General features: G+C 47.0%; 1 protein-coding gene and 1 long non-coding RNA gene across 10 annotated transcripts in view; both read left to right on the top strand.

The window, feature by feature from the left end:
• The window catches only part of CUX1 (cut like homeobox 1), a 458,571-nt gene that overhangs the window by 108,712 nt on the left and 334,004 nt on the right, over nt 1-15,855 (top strand). The gene's annotated exons all lie outside the window — the stretch shown is intronic.
• LOC135233004 (uncharacterized) overlaps nt 1-15,855 on the top strand; it is a 77,130-nt gene continuing 61,275 nt past the window's right edge. The window contains exon 1 of the long non-coding RNA XR_010323678.1: nt 1-15,855. This exon is cut by the window's right edge and continues 17,908 nt beyond it. This is a non-coding gene — a long non-coding RNA (uncharacterized LOC135233004).

Here is a 15,855-nt window from a genome sequence, read left to right on the forward strand (position 1 = left end):
TTCCATCTCAGGGGCTTGGTGGCCCGGTTGTACTGAGACTCTGTGTCCCAGACTGCCTTTCCACCAGGGGAAGGTGCTGTGCAGAAGCTGGAAGAAAGGAAAAAGGAAGTGTTTATCGTCCCAAAGACGCCTTCCAACTTTTATTATTAATTCCTTTTCCAAAATACACTTTCAGATTTGTTTCAAGTAAGCTCTAGCCAAAGTGCAATTGGGTTTGCTGTGTTCTCTAGGACTAGAGGTGAAAACAGCATCACTCCCAGGGAAGGACGAGGAGGGGTGGAGGTGGAGCTCCTTTAGTGAAGCAGAGGGAGCCTGAATGACAGCTCCTGGGACAGTGAGGGCTTGAAGAGCTTGGTGCAGAACAAGGCACACCTTCAATGAGCCCTTTCATACTTCATTGTAGCCCAGCCAACATGTTGGTCGGCACATCTGCTGTGGGTTAGGCCCTCCAAGAGGAGCCGAGGGTCCTTAGCACTTCTCTGGGGCACTCCTGGCCCAACTGGCGAGATCGGTGTGGTAGTAGACTGTTCCAATATAGAGAGGTAAATGAAAAATAGAGAAATGCCCAGTGGACTTTTGGAGCAAAGGGAGAGCGCTCTGGGGGGTATGCAGGAGCCCTGACCTGGCTTGGCGCCACCGTGGGGCCATCTCTGGGAACATGCCATAGGCGGAGGGAGGTGGCGTGATGGTGAGACTCAGGCCCCGGGCCGGAGAGCCTTGAGAGTGAGGCTGAAGAACGGGGTCTTTATTCTGTCCAAAGCCTGACCAAGTGCTCATAGGATACAGGTTTAGGGGTGAGATGGCCGGGTTTACATTTTGAATAGTTGGTGCTACAGACTGCAGTGTGGAATATGGATGTCTGGGGAACAGGAATGGGGCCAGAAAGGTTTGGATGCTATTATAGCGGACTAGGTGAACGGTAGTCGGGTCACTCAACAACCGCTTCTTTTACCTGAGGATGCAGCAGGGAATGAAATTATCAAACGTACCTGCCCTTACAGTGCTTACATTTTAGTGGCCCAAACTAGTTGTTGTCTTGTCATTTCTGACACATGGTGACCCCAAGTGTGTCAAAAGAGAACCGTGCTCCGTAGGCCTTTGAGTAGTTGATTTTTCGGAAGGAGATTGCCAGGCCTTTCTACTGAAATGCCTCTGAGTGGACAGCCAAGCGCATTAACGTTTTGCACCACCAAGGGACCCCTCTAGTGGAGGGACAGACAGTAAACCAAGGGGTGGGGCAAAAGTTCATCCTGAAGTGTGGGCATGGGAGTCTGATTGGAGAGTTAGGGAGGTAGAGCTGGTGAATGCAGCTATCTTTGAAAAAACTTGGCTGAGAAGGACAGGAAAGAGACAGGGTGGTTCTCCCTATCCTGAGGGGGAGACCCAAGCATGTTTCTAGGTGAGGGTGGGGAGAAGGGGAGGAGAAGATGAGAGACAGAAGGCTGAGCCAAGGTCAAGATCACAGAGGCTGGAAGGAGGTGGAATCAGGTTCACAGACTGGAGTAGTTTATGGTAACGGCATCAATTTTTCGGGAGAAGCAGGACAAAAGATTGTCCTTTAAGAGTAGATTGTCCATCAAGAGTGAGCAGTGGGGGTAAATGCTGGGGAAAGTGGACAAGGTTTAAAATAGTTTCCAAGGCAATGGGACAGAGATTTGGCAAAGAACAACTAGAAGGACCAGAGAGCGATGGTCACGTTTCTGCTGAGATGGGAGGTCTTGGATTTGTGGTGGCACCTGTCCACCAGTGGTGCTCAGCACCTGGAGCTCCTTGTACACAAGAATTTGAGTGAGTGGTTCATTGAGAATGGCAGAAGGACAAGTATCCTGGTTTTGAAGAGGAAGTTGCCCAGGTGACCAACTGTGCAGTCACCACTGGCTTCCTTGCTTTTGGGTTTTGCTCACTTTGCTCCATTAGGGTTTCCTGTCCCTTCACCTACTTGCCATTCCCTGGATGCCTTTGAAATGATGCAGCACCAATTATTTGGAGGTCATTAAATCCAGGTTCCTGTCTCTCAGAATTTTAATGGTTAAGAAATCAACAAGTTCACTTCCCGTGTGAAGGAGACACCCTATCTCAGTATTTTCCTAATTTAGCCAATCATCAAAATCTCCTGGGTGGGTGCTTGTTAAAAATACTGGGCCCCACCCTAGGCATGTTATTGTCGTTAGCTGCCGTGGAGTTGACGCTGCCTCCTGACAACTTATGTAAAACAGAACAAAACATTCTGTATCATCCTGTGTCGTCTGCACAGTCCCCAGCATGTTCGAGTCCATCGTTACAGCTGTTGTACCAATCCCTCTCGCCAAGGGTCTTCGGCGCCCTTGCTGGCCCTCTGCTTCACCAAACGTGATGTCCTCCTTTAGCGACTGATGCCTCCTGATGACGTGTTCAAAGCAAGCAAGGTGGACAGTGTTCTGTTGTGATTCATCAGGTTTTCAGTGGCTAATTTTTGGAAGCAGATCACCAGGCCTTTCTTCCTCTTCTGTCTTAGTCTAGAAGCACCACTGGAACCTGTCTACCACGGGTGACCCTACTGGAATTTGAAATACCCTAGCATAGCGTCTAGCAGCATAGCAACATACAAGCCACAACAGTGGGACAAACTGACAGATGGGTGGGCAACCCTAGACATACTGAGACATAATCTCCTGAGAATGGCATGAGGACCAGTATTTAGAACAAGCACCTCAAATTCTTGTGAGGTGACAAGCATGGGAAACCCAGCCTCTTGCCCAGTCCGCCGTATCTGCTGATATTCCTCCTCACCCTTCCTCGGCCTCCAGAGTCCGCCCAGCCAGCTTTGCCCCACTGTTCCTGTGACTCCAAACGATTGGCCAGGATGGGATTCTTTCTTTCTCCCTGTACTTCTTTTGAGCGTGTCCCTTGCTGGGGCATGGGAAAGCCCCAGTGGTCATTTGCGTTTCTCTGTCTCCCCTGTGGGGCTGAGCAGAAGTGGATGCTCAGGCGTGTGTGTGGAGTGGCCGGCTCAGCGCTTGCCAGGATGGATGGTCAGGGAAGCCTCAAGGAGCCAGCTGGCAGGAGTGAGGCCGCATGTGAAAGCACTTCATGAAAGGTGTTGGTGCTGTTGTTACTGGGGGCTGGCTGGGACAGGGCAGGGGCTGGAAGGCCTAGTGGAAAGTAGTATTGCCACAAATGTGTAGACTTTAAAAGGGTCTTCCGGGGTTATCTAGTCCAATCTCCATATTTTATACATCAGGAAATTGAGGTCGATGGCTTGTCTGAGGCCGTAGCACAGTATGGAGGCAGAGCTGGGTATCTGTAGTGTTGTTTTTGACCAAAGACTGCTTGGGCTTTGGCTTTTAGGCAGGGCCTTGGGAGTTATCCAGATCTCAGAGCCCCTGGTAGTAGCTGGCCAGGACCCTTCCCACGTCACCACTCACTCTCTGAGGCACCTGGGCAGGTTGGGAAGTGGAGGTAACATCCACCTTAAAAGGTGTGATGGGGGGTTAGAAGTCCCCTCTGTAAAGCCCCTAGCCCATGGTAGAATCTAGTGTACTGGTTTCTGTGATGCTCTTTGTACAATGCTTCAAACTGTCTGTGTGTGTCCTTCCAATTACAAGCAATTTTAAAAGCAGAAAGTGTGACTTAGTAAGAACTGTAGACGCTAACCCCAGAGCCTACAATATGCCAGACACTGTGCTTTACGTGTGCGCTTGGTGTTCTCACACCAGCCTCTGACGTGGGTCTGTTCCTGCCCCATCTTACAGAGGAGGAAACCGAGGTGTGGGAATGACAGAATCAGGTGTCAGCCCCCAGCCACCCCTTACTGCTTCACTCTGCCTCCTAAGGGCAATATCAACCATCATACTGTCAGCTGCCAAGCCAAGCAAGGCTCCAGTTTTTTCCATTAATAATACTGGTAGTTTTCTGCTTATTCATTTTATCATTACCAGCACTTTCTGGCAGATTGAAGTGTAGCAGGCACCAAAGCTTTTTATAAATAATAATTGAGAAAAATCTGTTAACTAATCTCTTCAGCCTGCCCAAAGCCAGGAGAAAGGTGAATAATTGAGTCATTACACTTCAGCTCCTTATTTTTCTAGAACTGGAATGAAGACACTGGTATAAAATCAGTTCTGCATTTGGGGAGAGATTTTTTTTTTTAGTGAGGTTTACGTGGTAAAATTCACCCATTTTAGGTATCTGCATTCTGTCATGTACCACCACCACAGTAAGACCGAGAACGTTTCCATCACTCCCCAGAATGTTTCCATGCCCCTTTGCAGTCAGAGCCTTCCCTGGCTCCAGCCCTTGGTAACCGCCGATCTGTTTTCTGTTCCTATAGGTTTGCCTTTTCCAGAAGGTTACATAAATGGAGTTACATAGTATGTAGCCATTGGATCTGGCTTCTTTCATTTAGTATCACTTCCTAATGCTTTTAAATTCAGTCCTGTCGTTGCATTTATCAGTAGTTTCTTTGTTTTCATTGCTGAGTAGTATTCCATTATATGGATGTACCACGGGGAGTAGGGAGAGATTTTTAAAACAGGTCAGGCAGTATTTATCTCAGGATCCTCAGTGTCCAGTCCCTGAGTTGTTTAAAGCTGTGTACAGACTCACATCGAATCCTGGTTGGTTTACTAGGATGGTCATGTGATCTACTATTTCTTCTCTGTGTTGCTAACCAAGAAAAAAACCAAACCTGTTGCTGTGGAGTCGATTTCAATTCATAGCAACCTTATAGGACAGAGTAGAACTGCCGCATAGAGTTTCCAAGGAGCCCCTGGTGGATTTGAACTGCCGACCTTTTGGTTAGCAGCCATAGCTCTTAACCACTACGCCATCAGGGTTTCCAAAGGGCCAAACAGGTTGTGTTGCTTAGTCCCTCTCATCCTGAACATGAGTGGTCTTACTGATGAAGGAGATTTTAGCGTGGGTAAAGCTGACCAATTTGTGATCTTCTGTAACGAGGGAGAAAAGGACGTGAGTGGTGTGGGAAGTAGAAGCTGACCCAGAGACACACTCCATGAAGATGATAGTGCCTATACCTGTGAGCGCACAGGTGCGGCGAGATGGAAGGTGGCAGTGTATCACTCAGACGAGCAGCGCTGCAGTGAAATCAGATATCTTGTTGTCTATGTTCTCTGAATTGTAGATGCTCTGCTAGTATTTCTTTATATTGTTATTTGATTCCTCTAGACCTTCATCCTCCCTGTGACTGTTTTCCCTATGTAAATGCCCTCGGAAGGTATGAACCAAAACCCAAAACCCGTTGCCGTCGAGTCGATTCTGACTCATAGTGACCCTATAGGACAGAGTAGAACTGACGTATACGTTTCTAAGGAGCACCTGGTTGGTTCTAACTGTTGACGTTTTGGTTAGCAGCCCTCGCTCTTAACCACTACGCCACCAGGGTTTGCTGGGTATGAGCAGGTCCTCCCAAATATTTGGTTGAGCACATTGTTCAGTAAGCATTTGTTGATTGGTTGATTGATTACATGGTGTGATGCAGATGTTCATGGAATGGTCCAGACCCCTGCTGGCCCAAGGATGCCTCAGAATCTGAAAGCTGTCACAGCTGGGTGGAGCTTAGCAACCAATAGCCCACCCTTTCAAATCGTTCAGGAGAAAATTTAGGCCCAGAGAGAGAGAGCAACTTGCCTAGAGTCACTTAATCCATTCGGAGGACGAGGACTCAAACCAGGCTCAGGTGTCTCTATCCTGAGGCCTCTTTCTGCCCTCTGAGAACGCCAACACTACAGTTTGGGAGGGTCTGCCTTCCCGCCTGTGATCAACAGCCATGCACATTTCATTCTGATATTGTAAATTAGAAAATTCAGAAAGAAAAGGGCAGAGTGCCATGCTTCCTTCAGGAAGGTGGCTCCTTTAAAGCCCGGGCTTATTGTTGCCGACCTGACCTCGTTGCCATGGAAGCAGCCAGCAGGGCAGCTTGTTCCTATCAACCTGAGCCCCTGACAGGCTCCAGGAGCCCGCCAGCTCCGCCTGGAGAAGGGGGACCCGAGGAGCCTTGGGAGATTCTCTTCTACTGAAGTTTTTGTCATAGGAGTTTAATTTAAGGGAACATCAGCTCATTGATAGCCCCAACCTGCACTTTCCCAAGAGCAGGCACAGTGGTAGCCTTGGTCCTTGCAGTGGGAACCCCTCCTTTGGGGCCTCTGCTCAGTGCTGGGGTATCCATGAAGAGTATACGACTTTCCTTGCTGTCCATGGAAAATCCTGAAGATGAAAACACGAGAAAGCTTTAACATCTTAGTCCTGTGCTGCAGTGGGCACTTCAAGAAAGTAAATATGGCAGTGGCATCTGTTTCTTGAAATTAATTCCGTTAGGCCGCTGGATTCCCTTTCTTGCTGAGATTGGAGTTGGGCAGTGGTGGTTTGATAACCGGGCAGTGAGATTTGACTTGTCTCCTCTCTTGTCCAGCAGTTTTTATGTCTCGACATTCCTGAGCTTGGTCTGTTTCATTTCATGCTGGGATCACAGCTCAGTCATGAAGCCTTTATTATATTAACTAGTCAACAGATACATTCTTTGAAGAATTTGGAGTTTTAATTACTCCACTTAAGCCTTTGGACACGTTGGTTCGGAGGGGCATTTTGCATAACTGAATTCCAGAGTTGACTGTGAACCTTAAAAGATGAGAAGATGGTGAGGCCAACTTGTTAAATCACAGCCGAGGGAAAGGCCTGGGTCGGTCTTCCCATTAGCTCTTGCTCTCTCCGCGCTTTTAAGCCCTTTCAGCCTGTGGCGTGACGGCGGTATTATCAAACATGCCAGCACACATTGTTTCGCAGGTCTGTTTTCACATTAGTTTGGGTAGAAACGTCTCCAACTTCTGTTCCAGTAGGTGGAGAAAGATGCTTAAATCCTAGAAGCACTGCTTACCTACCTTTTTAGGGTATTGCAGGTTTAGCTCGAGGGCTGGAGGGCTTCCAAAAAAGTATGACTAAGGGGGAAAAAAGACTACTCCCAAAGCTAACAGGGTGGAGTATCACGGGACAGGAAAATTCCCAGCAGGGAAACTGCCTGTCTGTAAGGCAGACACATTGGGTCATAGATCTGCTTTCACAGAATTCTCATTCCAAGAGGCCCTGTTTCTGCAGGTGTATCTTTCGATCTTAGCTTGTGTTCTATATTATTTCAAATGATTTTTATTTTAGGCAGTATCTACCCCCAACCAAAAAAAAAAAAAAACTAGTGCCTAGCTGGCTCAAAAGGGAGGCACTCAGCCGCCCCCTCGCCCTACCACCAGCACCTAGGTTTAGGGCAGAAAGTGAGACCCACTTACCGGGTGTGTGCCTTCCTTCCCTAGTTGCCTCCTCCCGGTGCTCATGTCTGGCTGAAGGTCCCTCCAGCCCAGGTTTTCCCTTCCCTGCTGTCGTTCCTCCTTCACCCAGGAGCAGCTGGCAATGCGCTTCCGGCCCTCAGAGAGCCCGCCTGGACACCCAGGGCCAGGAACAGCCTTTCGTGTTGCCAGGGCATCTCGTGCCCCTCCCACAGCTGTGCCCCCATGTCCTCCAGCTCTGAGCGCCTGGCCCACGTGGTGTTGACAGCTTGGACTTTGGAGTGATGCAGACCTGGGTTCAAATCTTTGCTCCTTTGATTGCTAGGAAATTACTTTTCAGAGCCTCGGTGTAACTCTGGTTGGAATCTCCCCGTCCTAGGGTGGCTGTGATTAAATACTGGAGGCTCATGTAGCTTCATATGCCGCACACAGGTGCCTGGTGAACATTACTTTCCTTCCCAGCCTGGTAAGTACTCAAACACTGAGCAGAAGAGAAATGCCCAATTCATCTGAAACTCTGAACAAGCAGGCAGATTCTTTCCTGCGCTGATGGCCCTGAATCTTTGGGCATTGGTGGCCCAGGCTTAGTGTTTTCTCTCTGTTGGGCTCTTTTTGGAGTCCCTAGGAGGTGCAAACAGTGATCACGCTTGGCTGCTCACTGAAAGGTTGGAGGTTGGAGTCCACCCAGAGGCTCCTCAGAAGAAAGGCTTGGCGATCTCCTTCCCCAAACCAGCCGTTACAGACTCCCTGGGGTGTAGTTCTGCTCTGACACAGGGGGTCGCCTTGAGTCAGGGCCGATGTGACTGCTTTGGTTTTTTTTGATTTTGGACTCTTTTCAGTATTGTGTGCTGTATGCAGATTGCAGAGGGCAAAGTCTGGCACAGAGGCACCGGGCGTGAAAGGAGGAGCTGGGGCCAGAAGTAGGATGGGAACAGTGTCTTTTAATGGTATGCATTTTTGATTAAAAGAAGAAAATGACAACGATTAGGTTTGTTGGGTACCTTTTGGATTTTGGAGGCTCAGAATGTAATTTTATTAGGTCACTGCCATGTACACACAGCACAAAGCCTGCCACGTAGGCACTCAAAAACTACTATTAAATCAATGAATAGATAACTCGTGAAAATATCGTTCATGCTGTCGCGTTGATATAGCGAATGACCCAGTGACCACTTTTGGTTGAGTCTGCCTTGGGTCACGCAGATGCCCTTGTGTTATCCAGCAGTGGACTGTGAAAGCTCTCTGAGTCCGGTCCCACCTGTGGAGCACGTCTATGTTCGCTCCTTCAAAGTGGAAGAAAAAAAATTCTCATTGTTAGGATAATATGGGCTAATCGTAAAACATTTAATTAAAGCAGAAATTTAAAAAGTCATCCCAAATTCTGTCATCCTAAGGTTAAAAAAAAAAAAATTTTTTTTTTTTAAGGTAACCACTGCTAACGTTTTGCAGACAGCTGTTCAGACATCCCTGTATGCTTAAGCTCTGGTCAATAAATATTGAAAAGCACCTCCTGTGTGCCCAGGACTTTGGATTCATACTATACCTGCCTTTTTGTAAGCTGCCAGTCTTGTGTACATGCTGTGGACGTCTTTCCAGTCAGAATGTGTTTGTGCAGCCTGTGTTTTTAATGGCTAAGTAATATTCCAGTGCCTGGCTTACTCTGATTGATTAGGCCAATCCCTTATCGATGGAAATGGAGGTTGCTTGTTATTTTCAGTTAAACCATTTCTAATCAAACAACATGACAGCTTGAGCCACACACCAGCTCTTGCCAAACTCCATTAATGCCCTGACTCAGGAAAGAAAACTTGTTCTTTTTTTTCAATTGACTAGGCTCAGCCATTCCCAGAATTGAGTGACCCAACCCTGAAAAGAAGGTAATTGATCTGTCAGGGGCTGTGGGCAGCAAGGTGGTCTTTGGGAGGGTGGCATCAGGGAAGGGGCCCTACAGCTGCTCATCAACCCCACCTCAATGGAAACAAAACTGCTCTTCCCAAGTAGGATACTGATAAGTTCATAGAACTTCTGTTGCGTGTTTGAAATAGACGTCAAGTTTATGGCATTAGAAGTAAGGAGGTGCCCCAACAATATCAATGTCTTGCACTGACTTACTGCTGGGAGGTGGAGAGCAAGGCCTAAGGGAAACTCTGGGTATTAAGGCCTCAGGAAGATGGGTCCTCTGGCAGTGGGCCCATGGGAGGGGAGGAGAGAGACTTCCTGCCACTCTTGGGGCACTCTGGCCTCCACCCAGGCCTACCTTTAACATGACTGAAACCATCCTGTGGAATGTAGAGTTTATTGCCAGGAAAATAAAATAAAATAAATGAGAACAGTCCTTAGTGATTTTATTTAAATTGAGAGCAAATTCTCTCTCTCGTATTTTGTTAATTCTGTCTAGGAGTCAATTTATTATTATTTAAAATTGCACAAGGACTCGTGGAGACCCTCTGTTTATGGACTGTCCACTCTGTGCCAGCCACTGTGCTTAGTGCTAGGGATGTCCCTGTCCTCCTGGAAGTGATGTTCTCAATGAGAGTAGAGTCCCCGTGGTTTTGATAGGATGGGTTGTCCAGGTGGGGTTGGTCCTGAGAGTTTGATTCAGGGCAGGGCCAGGACTGTGGGCATTGAGGAGTGGACCTGATTGGATAGAAGAAGCAGAGATGGGATCCACAGGATTCTGAAGGCAGAACTGTGGGCCAAGAGCAAAGAGTCGAAAGTTCTGGCCTGGGTGCCCTACTTTTGTGGTTCTGACTCTGGGAAGTGGCTTCTGGGGCAGGTGTCTGTCTTCCTTCCCTCCACCTATAAATCTGAGTGACAAGAAGGGTAGTGGCTCTGTCAAATGAGTCTGGGAATGCCAGATGCGAAGGGCTTAGTTTGGGGATGACAAAATGAGGCGTTTGCTTACTTAAACAACGAATTCTAGATGTTTCCCTGTGAGTGTATGACCACGAGGGTGATGCTTAGGAGGGGGGTCAAACCAGGGTGGTGGGTTTAGAAAGGGATGCTATGGAGGCCGCAGGTGAAGCCAGTGGTTGGGGGTTGAGGAGGCGTTGGTGTTCTCTAGCGTGAAATGTAGAATGGAGATCAGCCTTTGATCTACTCTCCAGAAGTGGCTGGCGAATCAGATGGAAGAATCAGATGGAAGCCATCTGAGGACTTGGAGTTGGGGAGCCTGCGGGGAGGAGGGATTCAGAGGGATTGAAGTTAGCGGTAGCCAAGACGGTAGATTTTTTGGATTTGGAGAGCTTCTAGAGCAGTTAGGGGGCAGTGGTACAGGCTGTAATGGGAAGGGGTATGTGTCCCGCCATGGCCAGCGAAGGTAGCCTTGTTGTCTTTGTAAAAGGGAAATGAAGCCAAGAAAGGCTTAGCAACTTGCCCAGGGTCACTGAGCTGGACTCCAATGTTGTGCTCACCCCATATCACCACACAGCCTCTGGGGAGGGGCTGAGGGACAAGTGTTGAGCGAGACCTCAGAGGTGGCCCCCTCGGACCAGTCTCTCCACAGGGTCAGCAGAGAAAAGAAGAGGCAGAGCAAAGGGAACCATGGAAAGCACTGGGACTTATTTTTGTGATTTTTACCTGGGGAGGACGGTTCTGTGGGGAAGGAAAAATGGAAGCAGGTCTGAAGAACAAGAACACAGCGATTGGCCTTTTATTTTTAAATGCTTTGGTGACAGATTTAAAACTTGACTGACTTCCCTCTAAAATAATCTCACTCTCCAGGAACAACCCCAAGCTTGAATAATTTTCCCTATAAATCCGTAAGGTAATATTGTGCCCATCTTCACAGCTTCATAAAGAAAGGAACTTCACAGTGTAGGACATGCTGACATATCAGATAGTCAAATACTTGGACTTGGGCATGAAAAGAATTCAGTCTTAAATTTGGTTTATTTAAACTTTTGTTGTTGTTGAGAATACACACAGCAGAATATACACCAATTCAGCAGTTTCTACGTGTACAATTCAGTGACATCGATTGCATTCTTCAAGTTGGGCAGCCTTTCTCATTCTCCTTTTCTGAATTGTTTCTCTGCCATTAACATAAACTCACTGCCCCCTACGTTTCCTACCTAATCCCTTGAGTTGCTCTTGTCATTTGATCCTATGTAGCTAGATCTTAAAAGAGCACAGTGCTCAAGGCTGACATTGTTTACTAAAAAAAAAAAAAAATTGTTTACTAGTTAAGCTAAACTGTTGCTTCGTTTTAAGAGGACTTCAGGGAGTATTTTTGGTGTTAAGATTTAAAGATTATCTCAGGGCTGTAGTTTCGGGGGTTCACCCAGCCTCCATGGCTCCAGAAACTCTGGATCCTATGAGAATTTCAAATTCTGTTCTACGTTTTCCCCCTTTTGATCAGGATCCTTCTGAAGAATTTTTTTATCAAAATGCTCAGTAATGGTAGCCAGGCACTATCTAATTCTCCTGGTGTCATGGCAAAGGGGGCAGTTGTTCACAGAGGCAATTAGCTGCACATTCAATTTCCTCCTCCTATTCCTGACTCCAGTCTTAAATTTTAAAGTGAACAATAAAATCTCTACAAGAAAAGGAAGACATTTTTTAAAGCCCGCAGTGAAATGTGTCTCAGTCTGGCTAGAGCTAATTTGGGTAGAATCACATATTTTGATATCTGGGTTTTTTTTTTTTTTTTTTTTAAGGAAACTTTTTAAAGCAGTAAATTAAATATTTTTGGATTTAGACTGAGATGACTTACTTAGCCATTACACTGGCAATGTGGAAACTTAGGCTAGCAAGGACACCTTCAGAAAGCTTGGCTTCTGTGGATTGTTGACCCCTAGCAATAAAATGTCTGTATTTTCTTAGGGCCATTGCTTAAGAAATTAATTGGGATTAATTTCTTTTGCACCTGATCTCTAGCCCAGACATTCACATTTTGCCTCATCTGCAGAGACCTGAGCAGAGTTTTATCTCTGCGTCATTGCTAAGTGTTCCCACTCTGTTAACAGAGCTATAATTAACTCACAGGACGCCAGGCAGCCAGATTCGGCCAGGCGCCAAGAAATCAGCCCCAATTACTATATTCACATTGTCAGTAATGCCCACTTCACAGCTTCTGCTAATTTGAAATGGCAAGTTCCAACTTTCCATAGTAAAATTACCATTTTTGTACTATTCTATTACATGGTGATATTTGTCCATTATTTTGCCTATGTAAACTTGGTATTATAACGACAATTAGTTGTTGAGCATTTTCTGAAATGATTTGCAATTACATCTCTTCATTGGAAAAACCACGTCTGCCCGGGTGGAGTGAGCAATACATTCTATCTGTGCCCCAAGTATACTTTAGGAGTCACCTTTTCATAGGGGAACGCCATGTGTGGGGCTTATGATAAAGGTGAGCACTTAAAATAAGGGGTAGCTTAGCATGCTGTCCATTTTGTAGATTTCCAGGGCGCAAGGGGTCTAATTTCTTTACTGGCTGCTAACCAAAAGGTCGGCAGTTCAAATCCACCAGCTGCTCCTTGGAAACCCTATGGGGCAGTTCTCCTGTGTCCTAGAGAGTCACTAGGAGTTGGAATCAACTAGGTGGCAATGGTTTTTTTTTTTTTTTTTGAAGTTATAAAAACAATGAAGTATTTCTGCTCCTTGGCTCCTTCACTTCCTGGGGGCCCACAGAGGCTGGTCCTTCGGTTGCTTCTCTGGCCAGTCATGCCTGCTGCACTTTAACAGCTGTGGTTTCATGGGGGCTCCTGGTGTGCGGCCCAGAGAAGTGGTCAGGAGTTTCCTATCACCGCTGACCTTCAGCCTGTGGTGGTGGTGGTGGTTTTTCCCACGGCAGCACACTGAGGTTCCCCATTTTCCAGAGCATCTTGTCCCTAAGCAATCACCTGCCCGATTCCTGATGAACGGGGGTCTCACCAGCCTGATTGGGTTGTCCATTGTGTTCTGTTTTCAAAAGGGAAACTTCAGGCAGCACTATCTAGCCCAGTGTGCTATGCAGTGAATGTCAGAGTGTGGTCCCAGGACTATAAACTATTCGTTAAGTACAGAAATCCAGAGTAGACATTCAGAAATTTCTAATAGTTTGACATTACGGGGGCACCCAGGTGGAGGTTTTATTGTATGTTAGGAAAATATTAGTCCACAGCAGATTGGAAATTTAAAAATCCGTGGTGTGTCCTTTACAACTGATTGGTGGAGGAGCATTGGTCATTATTATTTAACATCCTAATCTCTGATTGAATTTCACAGTAAGACTTTAATTTGGGTGAGGCACGATGGTATTTATTTTTCTCTCAGGCACTGGTCTTAGGGCACAGTCACTGGGGGGCAAGGAGGAGTGCTGAAAGGAGAAGGAGGTGATCTCCATACAGCAGAAGCAGGCAGACCCCCTGTGAGGGGCTCAGGATGTTCAGTGACCAGCAGCCTGGAGCACAGGCCTCCCTGAGGGGCTGGCATCTTGGGAACATGTCGTGCGGGCAGGGTGGCTGCAGCCCATCAGGATCTGACAGCCCAGGCCTGTCTCTTGAGCCCCAGAGCTTTCCTTTCACATGCAGACTGGACTCCTGGACCCCTCCCACCTACTTGCCACCCTGTATTCCCTCCAATGATTCCTGGACCCTGATGGGGAGTAGTAGTCCAAAGACAGGAGTCCAATCCCTCCTGGCCCCTCAGCCAGTCAAGCAGCAGTTCCTGACCTTGACTTCCTGACCAGCTGGCACATCTCCTCTTCCTCTTCAGTCCCATCCCTCTAGTGCAGGGGCTGGGAAGCTACAGCCCTCAGGACACATCCAGTCTGCCACCTGTGGCTGTCTGGCCCGTGAGCTAAGAGAAATTGGAAGAAGAAGAATATTTTATGCCACATGAAAATTATATGAAATTCACATTTCACTGTCCATGAATACAGTTTTATTTGAGCACAGCCATGCTCATTTGTTTTGTATTGTCTGTGGCTGCTTTTGTGCAACAGAAACCATGTGTCCCGCAAAGCCTGAAGTATTTACTCGCTGACCACTTGCAGAACGTTTGCACACCCCCTGCCCTTGTGCGTGTACTCTTGTCACTGCTTGTGTAGTTACTATAGCAACCATCTAACTGGTCTCATTGCTTCTGATCTCATTGTCTTCCAGGCTTTCTGCCCTGTCCCAGAGAGATTTTTTTTAAGATACAGTTCTGATCCATTCTCTTCCTTGGTTCAGATCTTTTCATGGCATCCCATGGACTAATGTCACATTCCCTGATGTGTTCTTAGGAATACCGGTCCCAGGATAACAGTACTGGTTATTAAAGTCTCTGAGAAGTCCTGCAGAAAAGAAACCTACTCAACATTTATTAATCCAGTACCTTCCAAAACTAACCGTAAAATTAACCTTTTTTTCCATTATCTTTTAACATTCTACAGCAGAAGTTGTCAGACTTTTACTGAAAAAACCCAGATAGCCAATACTGTAGGTCTTGTGGACCATACTGTCTCTGTTGCAACTAATCACCTCTGCCCTAAAGCAGTCATAGCCAGTATGCAAATGATGGGTGTGGCTGTGTTCCGGTAAAACTTTACCTAAAATAGTAGGCAGTGGGCCAGACTTGGCCCGTGGGCCATGGTTTGCTGATCCATGTCCTATACAAGAGGGTGTAGGACTAGCAGCATCACCATCACCTGGCAACTTGTTAGAAATGCAAATTCTCAGGCCCCACCCCAGACCTACTGAATCAGAGATTCTGAGGTTGGGAGCCCAGCTGCCTGTTTTAACCAGCCCTACTGGTGAGTCTGATGCATGGTAAGGTTTGAGAGCCATAGAACCACAGGATACACTTTGGGAAATGTGGACCTCAAGTATAAAGGCTACCATCAGCAGGGATGCAGGGTCCTCCATAATCTGGTCTCTGACACTATCCCTCCTTCATTTAGCTGATACTGTACTCAGGCTGAACTACATGTAGGTTCCAGAACATGCCCTCCTTTTTCAGACCCATGTGTTTGCACAAGTGCCCTTCTCTGTGGAATGGCTTCCTTCTCCAGCCACCACCTGCCTTCCCCCTAAGTTCTACTGCTCATTTATGATTCAGTTCAGGTGTGACCTCGTCTTAAAAGTGTGTTCAGAGCCTCCCACCCTTACCTCTGCCCCCAGCTGATTAGGTTTTCCTCTTTGCAGTTCTTTGCATATTGAGCAGGACGCTTCTTGTGTGTGTTGTACTGTAATTGTTGACTTTCTTGTCTGCCTTGTCCACTTGGTTGTAGGCCCCTTGAGACAGGGGCCGTTTTCCCCGTCTCTGTATTCCCAGTACAAATTTGACACCCCAAAAATGTTTGTTGAGTAGTTAAATAAATGAGCAAAGCAATATATTTGGAGCACTAACTCAGGAGCCACAAAACCTGGTTTCTGATTGACTTGCCTTGTGACCTTGGCCAAATCACTTCCCCTCTCTGAACCTCAGTTTCTCCATTTTTAAAAGCAAGGTTGAGCTAAATAATCTTTTAGATAACACATTGCTTTAGAGTTTGTTAAATGGTGATTGGATTTTCACTGTGAAGAGGACTGGGGAAGTCAAGTCAGCGCTGCCGGATTCCTGACTTTCTGTGGTTCTGGGAGGTGCTGGTGGTGTTTAGCTTCGCAGTCATTTC

This window comes from Loxodonta africana, chromosome 12, assembly GCF_030014295.1.
Source record: "Loxodonta africana isolate mLoxAfr1 chromosome 12, mLoxAfr1.hap2, whole genome shotgun sequence".
NCBI lineage: Eukaryota > Metazoa > Chordata > Mammalia > Proboscidea > Elephantidae > Loxodonta > Loxodonta africana.